We start from the raw sequence: 17,212 nt of genomic DNA, 5'->3' as shown, positions 1-17,212 counted from the left end.
GCTCTTATTTTGAAGTCCGGAAATGCATTGTGTGTGTCGAGAATGTCTGTTGACGGTTAAGACAAGCAGGGAGCAAGAATAAACACTGCTAAACTAAGCTAACTTCCACTCACGCTCCGTCAGAGATGAGTTACGAAGTTTTTTCGGCAACTTTTGCCGGTGTTTCAGTTCGGGTTTCGGGTTTAGTTGGCAAGAGGGCAGGCGAGTGTTTCTGATGAGATTCCATGATTGAGCCGTCCGCCGGGGAAATACTTCCCCATACAAACGTTCTTTCTCCTCAAGATGACATCATTTCATTCACGATATGTGACTTTCCCATAGATTTTGCAGTAGATTCCATTTTTATTGGCCAATTCCGCCATTCTGTTAACGCGGAAACCATAGGGCCCTAAATATAAAATACAATAAACCCCAAATGCTGACATTTTTAGGTGTTTATTATGAATTTGTATTATGAGACCGTAGGTTTTTTTAATCTGTCTTGTCTTTGAATACACTAATTTTGACCATTTTCTCTCATTTAATTGCTTTGGTACAAAATTTAGACCGTAAAACATACGTAGCCTGTTATGACAGGGGTTGTCATCCTTTGCATGCATGTTCTCTGACCCCCTTAAAGCAATCTCCTTTGAAGACAAGCATGGTTTTAAAATTAATTTGAGTTACAGACTAACAGTTTGTATGTGCTGGGAACCCCGTTTTATGCCCTCATTTATATGCAGAAAGCTCATCAGGAGCATTTAGAGGGATAAGTGTCTTGCACAAGGACCCTTCAGATAGAATGCTTTGCCACCATCTTGGGTTCAACCACCGACTTTGTGATTGCCGCCACCCACTTTACCACCTGAACCCAGACGCGGCTCAATCACGTCTGCGGGGCACAGACGGGGTGCACCATGTCCGTGACTAACAATCGCTGCTGTCACATTCTTAGCTGCTCTCTGACCAGACTTGATGATTTGTGCCATTTGTCACACAGAAACACATACAAAAACTGCCTGCACTTGGGTGCTGTCAAGTGGACTTTCTTGTCATTATCCATCATAGCATATTTTCTGTCTGTACTTGGAGGCACAGGCACAGCATTTCACACGGAATTGTGTGTGTGTCTGCTTGACTGACTGACAAATTTAAAGCACACATTTAGAGGGGGTAAAACAAATGACGCATGCATTAAAGTATTTGCACACGTCAAGGTGACAGTTATGGGAGTTCTTAGAAGGGTGTGTGGCCTTGAAATGAGTGCACTGAATACAGAAACAAACTGCCCGTAACAGTCATTTTTTTTGTAAATGACTGCTATTTTCTGCCTTGGAAGGTAGGATGGCGCACGTGTGTAAGCAAGCACAGCAATTTGCACAGAAACAATAGAGGTTGCTGCCTTTTTACATCACAAAGTACGACCATTCGGCTTCCTCCATTCATATGTACTGTACTTTATGTCTTTAATCGGCAATGGTAGACACAGCTGTCTGTTTTTCTCCACAATAACAGTTTAGATCGTAGCTAAAGTTACATCCACTGAACATGGACACATATTAGTCTGAACAGCTACAAGCAACAACCACTGAACATGGACACATACGTAATAGCTTGAACAGCTACTAGTAGTGTGCATACAGCGAACATTTAGCAATTTCTACATAATCATGACCCACTTGGCCACAATTAATGCCAGGTTACATCTCGCCGTAGAGACATGGCGCATGCACAAAACACTTCCTCGCCTCCAGTAGCACACACATGCAAGCGAGAGAACGAGTTTCCAATGGCGTAATATGGGTATGTTAATCTGACTTTTAAAAAGCCAAACACAATCTATTTAAGCTGTTTACATGCGCCAATTCATGCAATCATTTGTTGTTTTTTTTTAGTGCATGTAAACGTAGTGACTGTAAACACTCCTGTTTTCACTTCTCATTTTAATAGTTTGCCGTACCCTCTCCCTGTTCTGCCAGAGCACCACCGCTTTCGGTCCACTCAGCAACACTCGGGCAACATCGGCGTAACGTGTCCTATTCAAAATACACTCAACAAAAATATAAACGCAACACTTTTTTCATGAGCGTTTTATTTGTACACAAAAGCCCCACGTCTCACAATCATTGTTCAGTAATCTGTTTAAATCTGTGTTGGTGAGCATTCATAATTTATATTAATACACCCACCTCACAGGTGTGGCATATCGAGATGCTGAACAGACAGCATGATTATTGCACAGGGGCCTTATGTTGGCCACAATAAAAGGCCATTCAAAATGGCATCAATAAAATGCACCTGTGCTGTCCATACCATAGACCAGAATTTCCCTAATGTTTTTTTTAAATTTCCCTTATTTTGAAATGCAATTGTTGACAGGTATGGCAAGAATTTATCAGCGGTGCTCATTTATGAAAAGCGAGGCAATTTTGTTGCACTCTGTTTCATTTTATGTGGCTGGAAATGAATTTTCTGAGGCCGTATTGTTGCCAGCTGGGAGACCGCTCAGTGTGGAATGCTAATCTCCCACTATTTTGGCTTGAGTTGGGACTGCAGTTTTTTGTCATTTTTGTCAGGTTTTCAAGTTGAAGATAGAGTACGAAGAAAAAGTATGTGAACCCTGTGAAACCTCTTACATTTCTGCATAAAATGTAGTCTGATCTTCATTTAAATCACAAGAAAAAACAAACTGAGTCTGCCTGAACTAATACCACACAAACAATTATGATTTCATATTTTTATTGAAAATAACATGTAAACATTGACAGGACGGGGAGGAAAAAGTAAGTGAACCTCTAGGCTACGAAGACTCCAAGAGCTAATCAGAGTCGGGTGTGAGCCAACTTGGAGTCCAATCAGTAAGAAAGGTTGGTGTTGTGGCGTAAAACTGCTCTGCGTAGGAGAAAACACACACACAATGTTATAGAAGTACCGTAATTTCCAGACTATAGGCTGCACCTGTCTATAAGCCGCAGGTGTCCACATTGTACCATGGAATATTTAGTGCACAGAAAGATTTTTTAAAACTTCAAATTAAACAAAGGCTTTTGTCCAAACAATGCCGAACAGTGCGTGTAACACTGCTGCTTAAACAGTAGCCTACCAGAAAAGTCATTCAGCGCTGTCTTCATCCTCCTCCATCCGCACTAAAACCACTAAAGTCGTCTTCTTCAGCATCTGAACTGAACAGCCCCACTATTCCCTCGCACACACCCCGCCAGTCTTTCTCGCTCTTCTCCCTATTTTGTTGTTGCTCCCAGCGCCACCCCCACCCAGGGGCAAATCAGCCCCGAAGCCTATGCTGTCCTCTCCACCACCCAGCAGTCCAACCCCCAAAAAACTGCTCGCGACGGTGGGCCTCCCGACACCCCTCCCCGCTGCCAAGATCTACCGGCGAGATCGATCGCCTTCAAGCTGAAAGTTGCGTCACATGCACCTCTCCATGTGCCCCTCTCCTCTCCGGGACTGCTCCAAAGCGCACGAGGTGTTGCGAGACCAGAACGCGACCACAAATTAGCCGCAGGGTTCAAAGTGTGCGGCTTATACATGGGAAATTACGGTATCTCTAAAAGCCTTGATCTTCATCAGTCCATGGTTAGACAAATTGTCTTGGAGGGTCAGCTGAAGACTTCAAATCACTGGCACATGCCAACATCTTTGTTGACAAATCTACCATCCGAGAATGGGGATCATGGGAGAACACCAAGGCGGAAGCCGTTGCTCCAAAGAGGATGGGTGTCGCAACAGGGGAAAGAACACAGTGCATTATAAAACACAGATCAACATCAGAATGGCTTCAGAAGAAGAAAATACATGTTCTGGAGTGGCCCAGTCAAAGCCCTGACCTCAACCCGATCTGTGGCATGACCTCGAGAGCTAGTCCCACCAGACATCCAAGGAATTTTGGTGAACTGCCATCCATCCATCCATTTTCCTCCACTTATCCGGGTCCAGGTCGCGGGGGCAACAGTCTCAGGAGGGAAGCCCAGACTTCCCGGTGCCCGGCCACCTCTTCCAGTTCCTTGGGAGGACACCAAGGCGTTTCCTGGCCAGCTGTAAGACATAATCTCTCCAGCGTGTCCTAGGTCTGCCCCAGGGCCTTCTCTCGGCTGAGCATGCCCGAAACACCTCACCAAGGAGGCGTCCGGGAGGCATCCGGACTAGATTCCCAAGCCACCTCAACTGGCTCCTTTCGAAGTCATTTCAGCCGACCCAAAGCTCATGATCATAGGTGAGGGTGGGAACATAGATCGACCGGTAAATTGAGAGCTTTCTGGCTCAGCTCTCTCTTCACCACGACAGTCCGGTACAGTGACCGCATTACCGCAGACGTTGCGCTGATCCACCTGTGCACCTCACGCTCCAACCTTCCCCCACTTGTGAACAAGACCCTGAGATACTTTAACTCGTCCACCTGGGGCAGGGGCAATCCACCCTTTTCCGACTGAGAACCTTCACACTCAGCTGCAAACCGCCCCAGTACACGCTGAAGGTTCTTGCTGAACTGCAAGATTTGTAAAGAGGAATGGTTTAAAAGTCATCCTGATGTTTGTGAACATCTGATCTGCAACTACAGCAAACGGGTCCACTTACTCTTTCCTCCCTGTCCTGTGAATGTTTACATGCTATTTTCATTATCACACTACATTTTATGACCAATTTCTGCAGAAATTTAACAAATTAAAAACGGGTCCGATACTTTTTCCTCCCACTGCAAAGGAGCTTTGTGCTTCTCTTCGGTTGCTTACTGGTGGACTGTTACTGATACTCGCGAGGCGCGGGAGGCTTTAATGGAGCAGTAATGACACGCTGTCACAGGACAGGTTTCATTTTTTAACGAGGAGCTAGCTGAGCTGCTCTCTTCACTTGGTTATTTATTGCGGTTAAGAAGGTCGCTGACTAATAGAAGTTGAGACAATGACAAGCTCCAAAGTAGGTGTGACAGAATCTCATCACAAAAAGCGACTTTTTTTTACAAAGAAGTTCAAGATGGTGTTTTGTTTCATTGAGATATGCTTTGTCCTAATTAATCCAAATCTCATCTGATTGCTTTTTGAGGATATGCCTGCCACCTAACGCCAACCAACCCTCTGTCTCGCTGTCTTTTTCTCCCAGTTGGCTGGAGTGCCGTGCGCAAACAGGGACAACATTGATCAATACTTCACACTTTCTCTCTCCCTTTGCAAAACTCTCCGCCTACACATGCTAAAATGCCACCAGCTTGAATATTCACCATCCAAAGCGAGAGGAAGACCAAAGTGGCTCTCTTTCTGTCCTCTTTTCATCCATCCATCAATCAATGTTCATGTTGAGAACAAGAAGAGAGTGGGATTGCAAGATAGCGTCTCTTGTTTCTGTCATTCAAACATCCATCCATCTAGCCGTCCGTGCACGTCTGCAGTGTTTTGTCTGCACAGTCAGAGTGCTTTAATAACAATGATGCCATCGTGAAAGAAGTTGTGTACACATGAAGTGATTACAGACACCCAGTCAGAGACGATCATCGTGGACACGCAATCAGCGAGTGTTTTAAATTACTGCCGGCACTGAGGATTGCTTTTAAAGTGCCTACGGCACCCAAAATAGGATGGGGCTCTATCTTGAGGTATGTGGGAGGGGCTTAAGGAGGTTATCTGATGATGGAATGCTCAATTACATGTGACCTTTATCAGTTCATTTTGTCTGGAGTTTTTTTTTATACCTTAGTCATGATGGATGCAAATATAAATTGAACTCACACTTGATTCTAGGACGAAATGTATGATAAATGGGATCATGTGCTAAAGTGAAGAGCAAAAAAAAAACCTACATATTATTAGGGCCCCATGATTTTCGTGTTTTTATTGGCCGATAAAAATGGACTGAACTCTTCAGTGTGGAATCTTCCGGTAATTGACATAATGTGAAAGAAATGGGCCGCACCGTGGCCGAGTGGTTAGCATGTTGGCCAGGAGATCTGGAAGTTCTGGGTTCGAATCTCCGCTTGGGCATTTCTGTGTGGACTTTGCATGTTCTCTTTGTGCGTGCGTGGGTTTTCTCCAGGTACTCCGGGTTCCTCCGGTTTCATTCCAAAAACATGCCTGTTAGGTTAATTGACGACTCAAAATTGTCCATAGGTATGAATGTGTGTATGGATGGTGATGAATGTGAATGAAATTATGTCATCGTGAGGAGAAAGAATGTTTACGTGGGGAAGTATTTCCCTGGCGGACCATTTCATTACGATCATTACAAACACTAACCTGCCCCATCCCGAACTAAACATGTCGAAACAGCAACCTGAAACATTGGCAAAAGTCCAACACTTCTCTATTACGGAGCATGAATGGAAGCTAGCGGGGTAATCTTACTTGATCTTACTTTAGCAGAGCATGCTGTGTGTGTGTGTGTGCGTATGACTCAGGGTGCATGAGTGTGTTTAAACCATGTTGTGTTTTACCACTTGCTAATGCCAACGAGCGTTTTCCGATGCCCACTGATGTCGTGCAAGTTCTGGGTGAAATAAGGACGAGAGGAACATTTATTCTTGCGCCCAGCTCGTCTTAACCCTCAACAGACATTCTCAACACACACGACACACTTCCAGCCTTCAAAATAAGAGCGCTGTTCATTACATGTCTAATTGTGTAAACAAAATAAGGGTGTCATAAAAAAAATATCTTACATCAATAACGCAAAGATCTCGATACATCGTTCAAGGCATTTTCATGATACAGTATATCCTCCTGATGGTCTTGCTGCCTAAAGCCTTAAAGTATCTGAATATGACCTGTGGCTATGCATTATATATACGCAGTATATCAACAGACAACCGCATCTTCCAGTTGATGGACATAATTCCCCTCTTAGCTGCTCAATAAATAAAACAGCCTGTTTCTATCGGAGCAGACAAAGAGATGACATTTCATATTTGATCTCCTCTCAAAAACTAGTAGGGGTTTGCAGAAAATATGTCTACCACAACATCAGAAAGTGCAACTTCATCATTGCAGGCATTCAAATGTGCATTATAGCCAGCTGTAATCAATGTCAGCACATGCTAAAATGAATCATACATCTTGTGGACAGGGAGAAAACCTGAAGGTACAACGTTCCAGATGCTATCCTTTGGGTATAAGGTTAGTGCATCAGTGAGACTAGTTCATTTTGTAATAAAAATAACAAGTGATGGATGATCAGTGCGTTTAAAGGTGCCATACATGCTGACTAGACTTAACTAAGTAATTATGTGCAAACCATTTTGAATAATCAGCATAACTGAAGTGAAGCAATCAATAGACAAAGAGAAAGCCACTTGCTAATGCTGCTTTTATTGTATACGTAATATGCTTAGCACAGCAAACAAACAAACAACACTCTACGTGGCCTGCACAATATGAGGGCCATATAATCCAAAATAACAGTGCAGTACAGTAGATAATAAGATAAATATTAAGAACCTCTATCTCAAAGCTGGGTGCCATTACACTGTGCAAGTGTACCTAATGAAGTGCCCAGTGATGACATTATCGCTCCCTGTACAGGCATTGAACGCTACTTGACACAGAACGGGTACAAAATTGTGGTTGTATAAAGTTTCAATGATAAACCAACCGTGCAACTCAGAGGTGCGTGTGTGTGCGTGTGTGTGCGTGTGAGCAAATGCTGACGAGGTTGTCGAGTCGATGACGTGAATCTCAAGTCTCTCTGAGGTTGCCTTCCACTCCGCAAGTTACCACAGCAACGCGGTGTCCAATCCAACCACAATCGCAAGGACATCTTTGGCAGGTTCCCCGTGGCTCATTCGTGAGAGAGGAAGACAGACGGCGGTTAAAGCGCGGGAGGATGGGGGGGTACACATGGACGAAGACTGTGGAAAACCACATGATCTTGCAACTTTATGCTTTGATGCTTTGAATGACACTCACATTCATACCTATGGACAGTTTAGAGTCGCCAATTAACCACATTTTTGGAATGTGGGAGGAAAGAGGAAAGTACCCGGAGAAAACCCACGCACGGGGAGAACATGCAAACGCTACACAGAAATGCCCAACAGAGATTCGAACCCAGGTCTTCCCGAGCTCCTGACTGTGACTGTGTGGCCAACATGCTTTGATGTTTTACTCTGAAAACTCTATTTTGCTGTTTTTTACTACCAGAGGAGCCAACATCCTGCAAAACATCCTGTATCTATCACTCCTTGTTATTGTACTGTAATGGTTCTATTCGGCACTTTAGCAGTCATAATTCACAACCGATCTTCTTCAAGCTTTCAGTGATATGCAAAGAAAGTTTTTTCCATGGTCCTATTCGGCTCTCGACCAGTGGCAATTCTCAACCAGTCCTCTTCAAAGCGCTCATTATAGTCATGACACACGGGATTTTGAATGATGTACAAAGATATCTGAAGTAGCAGTTATTGTAGGAAAAGGGTCAATCCATTTCATGGATCTCACAGTCACAATTCTAATCTTTATATATCTATATCTTTATACTGTATATCTAGAACTATAATGCCATCTATTTTGACTGAAAATACTGTACTTGGTCAACTTGCCTAACTGTCATTGTTCTATTCGGCAATCAACCAGTCACAAGACCCAACTAATCCCTAAGATTTCAATGATATTCAAAGCTAGAACAAAAAAAAAATGAATGATGCCCCAAGTAGCTGTTCGATCAAAGATCAGTTTGTTTCTTGGTACTATTTGACACCCTCCCAGTCACATTTACAAAGCAACCCTCGGCAAACGCTCGGCAACCCTCAGTGATATCACAGTCACACAACATACTGTAATAGACTTTGAACGATGTACTGAGATACATGAAGTATCTGTTACTGTAGGACAAGGGTCAGTTAGTTTCATGGTTCTATTTGGCATTCTTCCTCTTCTTCAACTTTTGGCTTGTCCCATTAAGGGTCTCCAAATCTGACCACTTGTTTCATCTTGACCTGTCCTTCACATCTTCCTCTGTCAGTCCTATCATCTGCATGTCCTCAAACCACATCTAGAAACCCCTCTTTGGTCTTGCCCTTCTTCTCCTCCCTGGCAGCCCCATCTCCAGCATCCTTCTGCCATTATAGTCACAATCCCTTCTTCTCACATGGCTAAACCAGCTGAGTATTGTCTTGCTGACCTTCTCCCCAGCTGTCTAACGTGGGCTGTTCTCAGTCCATCCTCATTGCTCCCAACAAAAATCGTAAGTATCTTCAGCTCTGCCTCCTGTCTGTTAGTCGTTAACGCTTAGTGATGTTCAAAACACAACAGATTATGAATGATTCCCCAAGTAGCTCTAAGGTCAAAGACCACTTTGTTTCATGGTTCTGTTCAGCACTCTACTGGTCACATTTTGCAGCTGATCCTCTTGAGACTTTCAGGGATATTCACAACACTACAGATTTCAAATAATGTCCCGACATGTCCAAGGTAGCAGTTGCTGTAGGTCAATACATTTCACGGTTCTAACTGGCACTCTTATCAGTCACGAATCATGACCGACCTTCTTCAAACTAGTGGTGAATTCCAAAGCTAGCATACAGTGGATTATGAAGAGTGTGCATCGCATGTAGCTCTTCATTCAGTGATCACCTCATTCGGCCCAAGTACTTTCAAGATGTTCTTCCTTTAACTCGTTTAGATGTTCTCTCCTCGTGCGACGCCTCATTGCATCCGCATGTATCCCGGATCCAGATTTAGGATGACAAGCATACTGCGTGACATTAAGGACTCAACACAAACAGATGCCGGGGTGACGGCAATGAAAGTTTGTTTTTCAACAGGCAGACTCCGCCACCGGGCCGTCAGCCGTTTAACAGCGTCTGCAGTTTGGTGCTTGATAAGCCCTGCTGTCACTTGTCTTCATCAATAGACTTTTTCCTCTGTGTACACAATCAGTCACTCGGAGCATCTGCTCCTTGGAATGTGTGTTCCCTTTGCTGTCTTTATTCATCATTCCATGTCATTTGCACAGACTGGTGGGGGGGTTGGGGAAGAAAGTGCATCTCCGGTCTGTGTTTACGCATCACAACTTCATCCTTTTCCTACAACCATCTATGATTTTTTTGCAAATGAGAATCACTCCTTAATGCATCAGTGCGCTCCCTTGTACCAAATAACATGATTGTGTGGTTGAGGATGGAAAAAAAAGTTGTGGGTGCATGGCAGTGTTTCAGTAATGGAGGCGAGTGATAAGACAAGGCTAATGCCACTGTTAAACACTCTTGATAGCAGCAGCAGCAGCATTATCGTAAACAGTCTGATGGACAGAGAGAGCTTCTCTTTGGACGTGTACAAATGGATGTTGTCAGCCGTGATGCCTCGTCAGCTTGGAAATGCTCCTTAGAGGTGTGACTGAAAGCCTTTTAATGGCTTGAGCTGATATGTTAATGGATGATAGGAGGGGAGTGATGTTCAACAGGACTTCTAGGGTTCCCGAGGTGCATGTTGGGTTGTTGCACTTAAATACACTGTGGATGCTACTGTCTTCTGAGCTCTGGAAGATATCCACTGATGCATAAGGGGGTAATAGAATGTGACTAAATCAAATTGAAAAGGACTCTAAATTATAGCATCACTATAAGTCAGTGGCCTACATGTATCTCCTGTTGTGTCATAATAGAGGAAATTACATCAAATGCATTAAACATTGCTTCATCATAGGAAGAACACATATTTGATCAATAAATAAATATGTATGTATATATATATACATGTATATATATATATATATATATATATATATATATATATATATATACACACACACACCGTCAAACCTGTCTTAGAAGTCACCTGTATAGAACGGCCACCTGCCTATAGCGGCCACTGAAAAATCCCCCGCAGAAAATTTGCGTGTTATAGACCCTGTATATAGCGGTCACCTGTCTAATGCGGCCAGCGGCCACCCATTTTGTATCCCTTGGTCAATATCTGACCGCATATAGCGGCCAAAATACCGACTCAAGCAGAAGCTTCATGCACAAAAAAGTTTTGTTTTTCAATCAATGAAGCTGTCGTGTCTAGACTTTAATTACTGAGTCCTAGCTCAGTCACAGTCATTCACAAGATCCACACAAACTGTCATTTGTTCGACATAAAAAAAAGCCGTCTTCTTTGGAGCTTGCTGCAGACAGTGACACCGTTTATTTCCTGGTGTGAGACAATGTGCACTGGTCACGCCAACAACAATGTGCACTGGTCCACGCCAACATAAACACACTTCCCAACTCTCCCGACACTCACAGCTAGCACTGAGCCTAGCTCTCCTGCTCGTGACGTCGCACGGTCACTTCCAGTGTAAAGCTGTAATGACACTCTGCCGTATATATAGTAGCACAGCTTTGTTCTGTGGGTGGTGTAGAATAACAAGCCATTTGTTCTTTACAACTTTTATCCGCAGTCCCACAGTGCCCTCTACTGGTCAACATGTAACAGTATAATTATATGCATCTGCAAACACAACAAGCTTCTAATCACAGACATGTTAATATGTGCGCGCACAAATTCAAAATGGCCACCAACCTGTCTATAACGGCCACCTGCCTATAGCGGCCACTTTTGCCGTTTCCCTTTAGTGGCCGCTATAGACAGGTTTGATTGTATATATATACACATATGCAAATGTGTGTGTGTGAATAGGCTGTGTATAGGCGACTGTGTGTGTATTTATAAGGTATGTGTATATGCTTGTATGTATATACTGTATGTATATGCTGTATACTGTATGTGTATATATATATATATATATATATATATATATATATATATATATATATATGTGTGTGCATATGTATATATATATTTTTTTTCAATTAAATAAAAATATAAACAAGTTATGACAATTACAAATAGTAAAACAACAATAATAAAGTAAATATATTCTTCTTATTACAATAAAGACACTATGGCATATTAGCAAAATATCAAAAACAACAAAAATAAACATTTAATAGTAATAATAATAATAAAAACAAAACTTCCATCTAGGTTTGAACGCTTTTCTAAAGACGTTTCTAATGAACAAATGTAACAGGAAGGATGAACGTCTCAACTCTCAGACATATGATAATTACCCCCATAGCCGTAATAGTGCAGTAAGGCCTGACTGAGGTATATTTAATGACATAATACTTGGCTGCATCTGATACGTCCTAATTATCAAAACCCCTTGTGTGCACACTTGATAGCAGCAAGCACAAGTAGCAGTATTGACACACTGATGGACTAATCATTATTTCATTTATGCCGCGTGCCAACACGCTCAATTTGTACACCCCTCCTCTCAGCGTTGTTGTCAACTCGTGTGGGCATTTTTTACATGCCGCCTTCCTTCCTCCCTGCTTGCGTTCCCTGGAGGCCCATCGTCCCCTGGTGTAAAGCAGAAGCAGCAGCAGGAGGAGGATGTGCAATATGTCCCCTGACTCCCAAACATCACCCTCCCTAAGGATGATGCCTGAATCATAGGCCCGCGTCAAATCAAAAATAAAAGACAGTGTTTGCTTCTTCCTGGCATGAAAACACGGGACTTTGTCCTCATATGACACTACTTTTGGTGCTCGTCCAAGTTGGCAAACGAGTAGGTCCACCACTCTGGAGTGTCATGTGATTCTGGAGTGGCCTTTACCAATTTTAGGGCCCCAAACAAGGCTTTGTTTCAGCTGATTTTATGGGTAACTGATCATTTATTGATTATTTTCTTGGCAAAGAGGATTCAATTTATGCTTGTTGCATTCTGTAGAGCTAATTTCCATGTTATGGCAATACATGATACATATTCGTACGTTTGGGTTGATTTTGAATATGATTAGTTACTTTGAACTTGTCAAGTGAACATTTTGTGCTGGCTTCCAAACAGATAAGAGACATGACACGTTCTTTCTGTTAATGAGAAGGAATTTAACTTCTACAGGATGTGATGCCATTATATAGGGGTTGCATATGCGAGGGCAGGGGTATTGTAAGGTGAGAAATGAAAGCTACTGTGTATATCACACATACAGATGCCTGAGGCTGTATGTGGGCCTGTCACGATAATCAATACATCAATTAACCGCACGATAAATAAAAACACACTGGATCATTTTGCCGGCCTCGATATATTGACATGCGTATTGTGCATGCGTGTTTGTTTTCCTCCTCTCTGTCTTCCAAACAGGCTGGATGACAAGAGGGTTTCACGCCATGCATCTGTCTCAACAGCTGAGCGCGTTGCTTCGATAACAGAATGAACGCAATGAGTGAACCCTCCTGTCAGTTGTCCTGTATTTTTTTCCCAAGTAATCTGACCATTTTTTAATCGGATTCAAATTTGTACTCATTTTTATACCTTTAGAAGGCACAGAAATTGTTCATGTCTCACGTAAGGATTGTGGATGATGGGCAAAATAATTTTAAAAAGTGCAGCTTTCCTTTATGAACAAACAACAAATGTGTGGATTCCATTTCCGTGCACTAACTAAATTCGGAATGTTTTTTCGGGACTTTTTTATGTGACTTTTCCTCACTTTTATTTGGAAGACAATAATAGTGATTGCGACCTCAAAGGACTCGAACATTTCCAGCCCATGACTTCTGACTTGGCTCTTAAATCAACCCTGAGCTTTACTGTCTTTAAAAAGGCAAGATTTTGGATTCGGGTATACCCAATAAACTGTCCAGTCAGTCATGGGGGGCCGTATAAGGATCATTCCCTTGTGAGTCACCTGTGTTGACCTTTTTTATACATGTTTTTTTCCGACACCTAATGATCTGATGTTGCTGGCAGGTGGTTCTAGTGATGTGTGTGTTCCTAGGGCAAGACCTCCGTCTAATTCACACTCACACACGTACACACACACTCTCATCATCTTGGTGGGCGGGCAGTGGGTGCGATGACTAAGCCAAGGTTGGCCATGTGCTGGAACATAATCCACTGAAAGCCAATATCCCTCCTGCCCACCCACCATCATTTCATCACTCCAACAGCATGCGATCATAAATGAGTAGATAAAGGAACTCTGCTTTGGACTCTCGTTTAAAGTTCTACTGCACGCGAAAAAGGTGGCAATGCACTCCATCAGCTCAATAATAGGCTGCTTATAGATTTTATACTTTTTTGGGGGATATTGATAATGATGTTGGATATCAGGCCGATATCAGCAAATAAACGGATTATATCGGCCTGTATCTAAAATCTCCGATATTGGCACTCTGATACAAGCAGTGGATTCAAGGCTCCGCCCCCGCCATGTCCATCCAGCAGCGGCCGGATAGAGCCCACGTGATGTGTATGTTTATGTGATGAAGACGCTCGCATGTTCTTGCGCTGTGGAACACACGTAAACAAGATGGCCCCGGCGCTCCATCGCGGATGAAGATGCGAGCAACCAAGATGTTCCCAGGCGAGCTGTGAGACATAATCCCTGCAGCCTTTCCGAGGTCTTCCCTGGGGCCTTCTCCCAGATGGGCATGCCCGGAACACCTCACCAGGGAGAAGTCCGGGAGGCATCCGGACTAGATGCCCGAGCCACCTCGACTGGCTCCTCTCCATGTGAAGGAGCAACGGCTCTACTCTGAGTTCCTCCCGGATAACCGAGCTCCTCACCCTTGAAGGACTGTCTTGGCTGACACGTCTCTTCAACACTGCACGGGAGTCGGGAACAGTGCCTCTGGATTGGCAGACCGGGATGGTCTTTTTAAGAAGGGTGACCAGAGGGTGTGTTCCAACTACAGAGGGATCACACTCCTCAGCCTCCCTGGGAAAGTCCATTCCAGGGTGCCGGAGAGAAGGGTACCACCGGTTGGAATGCACAGAAAAGACAAAGACATATGTGCTCATGTCTCACATAATTGTGGATGATGAAAAAAATGCAGTTTTCCTGTAAGGTACAGTGTTTCATTTGACTTCTTTTTGCACTTGTGCGACAGACAGGAGTGTTAAAAAGTGAGATGTGTGAGTCGCATCTGCAGTGTGACTCATTTTCTAATCCATACCTTTAATTCATTCTTCATCATTACAGTCAAGACTGTTTATGTTTCAAGAAAAGCATTGGTTAACTTATTACACTTGCACGATCATTAAGAACCTTTTTGCACAAAGCGTCAACAATTAAGTGTTGACCCAGAAAGGATTTGCGCTTGTTTGTTAAAGCGCACCGGCTGCAATCACGGGAGTTGAAGTGATTTGCATCAACAGTATAGCTAATCCTTCATCATGGCGTTTGGCCCTGTGTTGGAGGAGTCTCCTTATTGGGCACCAGGGAGTGCATTTACCCAGACCAAACATGAGGAGGAAAACAGAGAAGGGAGGGAGGCCCATGTTAGAAACAGAGGTGTGTTGGGAATAGAAAAGGAGGTCTATTTTTAGATAACATGAGTTGGGGTGGAGGGCTTACTCCTCAACTCCTCCCTCCTCTCCATCCCTCATTTCCCACATTCCTCCTTGGCACGTGCAACAGACGCTCAGGACGGCAGAGTGTCCTGAATAGCAATAAGAAAGAAGCAGCTGGATGCTGGCAGGCTGACATTCTGCCTTTTCTTGTCTGCGGAGACGCAACAAGGACAGCAGGAGTGTCTGGCAGGACGCACAAACACACACACACACACTTGTGAGGACACATTGCCTCTTTGACATTTGTACTATGCAGCAATGAAGATGATGGACTTCTCACTGTCAGTCACTTGTGGAGTGCTTCCATCATCCAGTGTAATGCCCCCCTTCAAATGTTGCCACAAGTCTCGGATGTAGAAATGCACCTGCTGTGTTAGTGTGTCGTCTGGCTGCTCCTGTTATGGGTTTGCATAGTAGCATTAATGCAAGATATCTTAGCAACACTGGCACTGAAAAGGAAAACCAAAGTGCTGCGTGAACACTAACAATATAATGGGCACTAACAGCACCGATTATGCACAAAAGCAGCGACCGTGGACAGTAAAATAAGCAGCGATAACACTGTGCACCATGGACAAGAACAGCAACTGTGCGTAAAAGCAGCAACGATGCGCAAATTAACAGCGGTAATGTGCAAAAACTGTAATGACTTGGATACCCTGTGCAACAGCAATAACCATGTGCAGCAAGAGCAACCAATGTGCAAAAACAGAAGTTGTGCATTAGCAGCAGTCATGTGCAATAACAGCAACAATGTACACTAATGGGAACAATGCACAAAATAGTCATTGTGAGGAACAACGACTGTTGTGGGCAAAAGCAGCAACCATGTGCAATAACCACGACCGTGCACAGCAGCAGCAACCAATGTGCAAAAACAGAAGTTGTGCATTAGCAGCAGTCATGTGCAATAACAGCAACAACGTACACTAATGGGAACAATGCACAAAATAGTCATTGTGAGGAACAACGACTGTTGTGGGCAAAAGCAGCAACCATGTGCAATAACCACGACCGTGCACAGCAGCAGCAACCAATGTGCAAAAAACGGAAATTGTACATAATCAGTAGCAACAACGTACGCTAGTGGCAACAATGTGCAAAAACAGTCACTGTGTCGAACAACAACTGCTATGGGCGAAAGTAGCTAACATGCATGTTGTGCATTCAACACAACCATGTGCAGCACCAGCAACCAATGTGCAAAAACAGAAATTATGTATAAGCGGCAGTCATGTGCAATAATAGCAACAATGCTCAAAAACAGTCGTGTGGAACAACTGCCACGGGCAAAAGTAGCAACCATGTGCATTAACCACAACCATGTGCAACAGCAACCAATGTGCAAAAACAGAAACTGTGCATAAGCAGCAGTCATGTGCAATAACAACAACAACACATACTAATGGCAACAATACTCAAAAACGGTCATTGTGTGGAACGCCTGTCATGTGCAAATGTAGCAACCATGTACAAAAGTTACAATTGCATTAGCAGCAGCCACCACATACAATATCAGCATGAATGCTCAAAAACAGTAAACCTGTGCAGAAGCAACCTCCACGTGCAGTACGAGCGCCCATTTTAACTAGCGACAACAATCTGCAAAAACAATAGCAAAAGTGGCAACCATATGCAAAAGTGGGAGTAGCAGCCATGTGCAATAACAGCAACAATGTGCAAAAATGTTAAACATGCAGAATGATGAGCCATGTGGTAAAAGTAGCAGATCTGCAGAAAAGCAGAAAGCATTTGCAAAACCGGCAGCCATGTGGGAAATTGACAACCATGTACAATAACACCAACCATGTCCGAAACCGGCAACCGTGAGCAATTACTGCAACCACACGGATTAGAATAAACCGTGTGCGAAATCAAAAAC

The 17,212-nt window shown here is 43.5% G+C and overlaps 1 protein-coding gene across 2 annotated transcripts in view; it reads right to left on the bottom strand.

Moving 5' to 3' along the window:
• The window catches only part of rgs7a (regulator of G protein signaling 7a), a 65,886-nt gene that overhangs the window by 27,444 nt on the left and 21,230 nt on the right, over positions 1-17,212 (bottom strand). The window lies entirely within an intron of this gene.

The sequence above is a fragment of the Dunckerocampus dactyliophorus genome, chromosome 14 (genome assembly GCF_027744805.1).
Source record: "Dunckerocampus dactyliophorus isolate RoL2022-P2 chromosome 14, RoL_Ddac_1.1, whole genome shotgun sequence".
NCBI classification, from domain to species: Eukaryota; Metazoa; Chordata; class Actinopteri; order Syngnathiformes; family Syngnathidae; genus Dunckerocampus; species Dunckerocampus dactyliophorus.
This window is presented reverse-complemented; position numbering and strand designations above follow the sequence as displayed.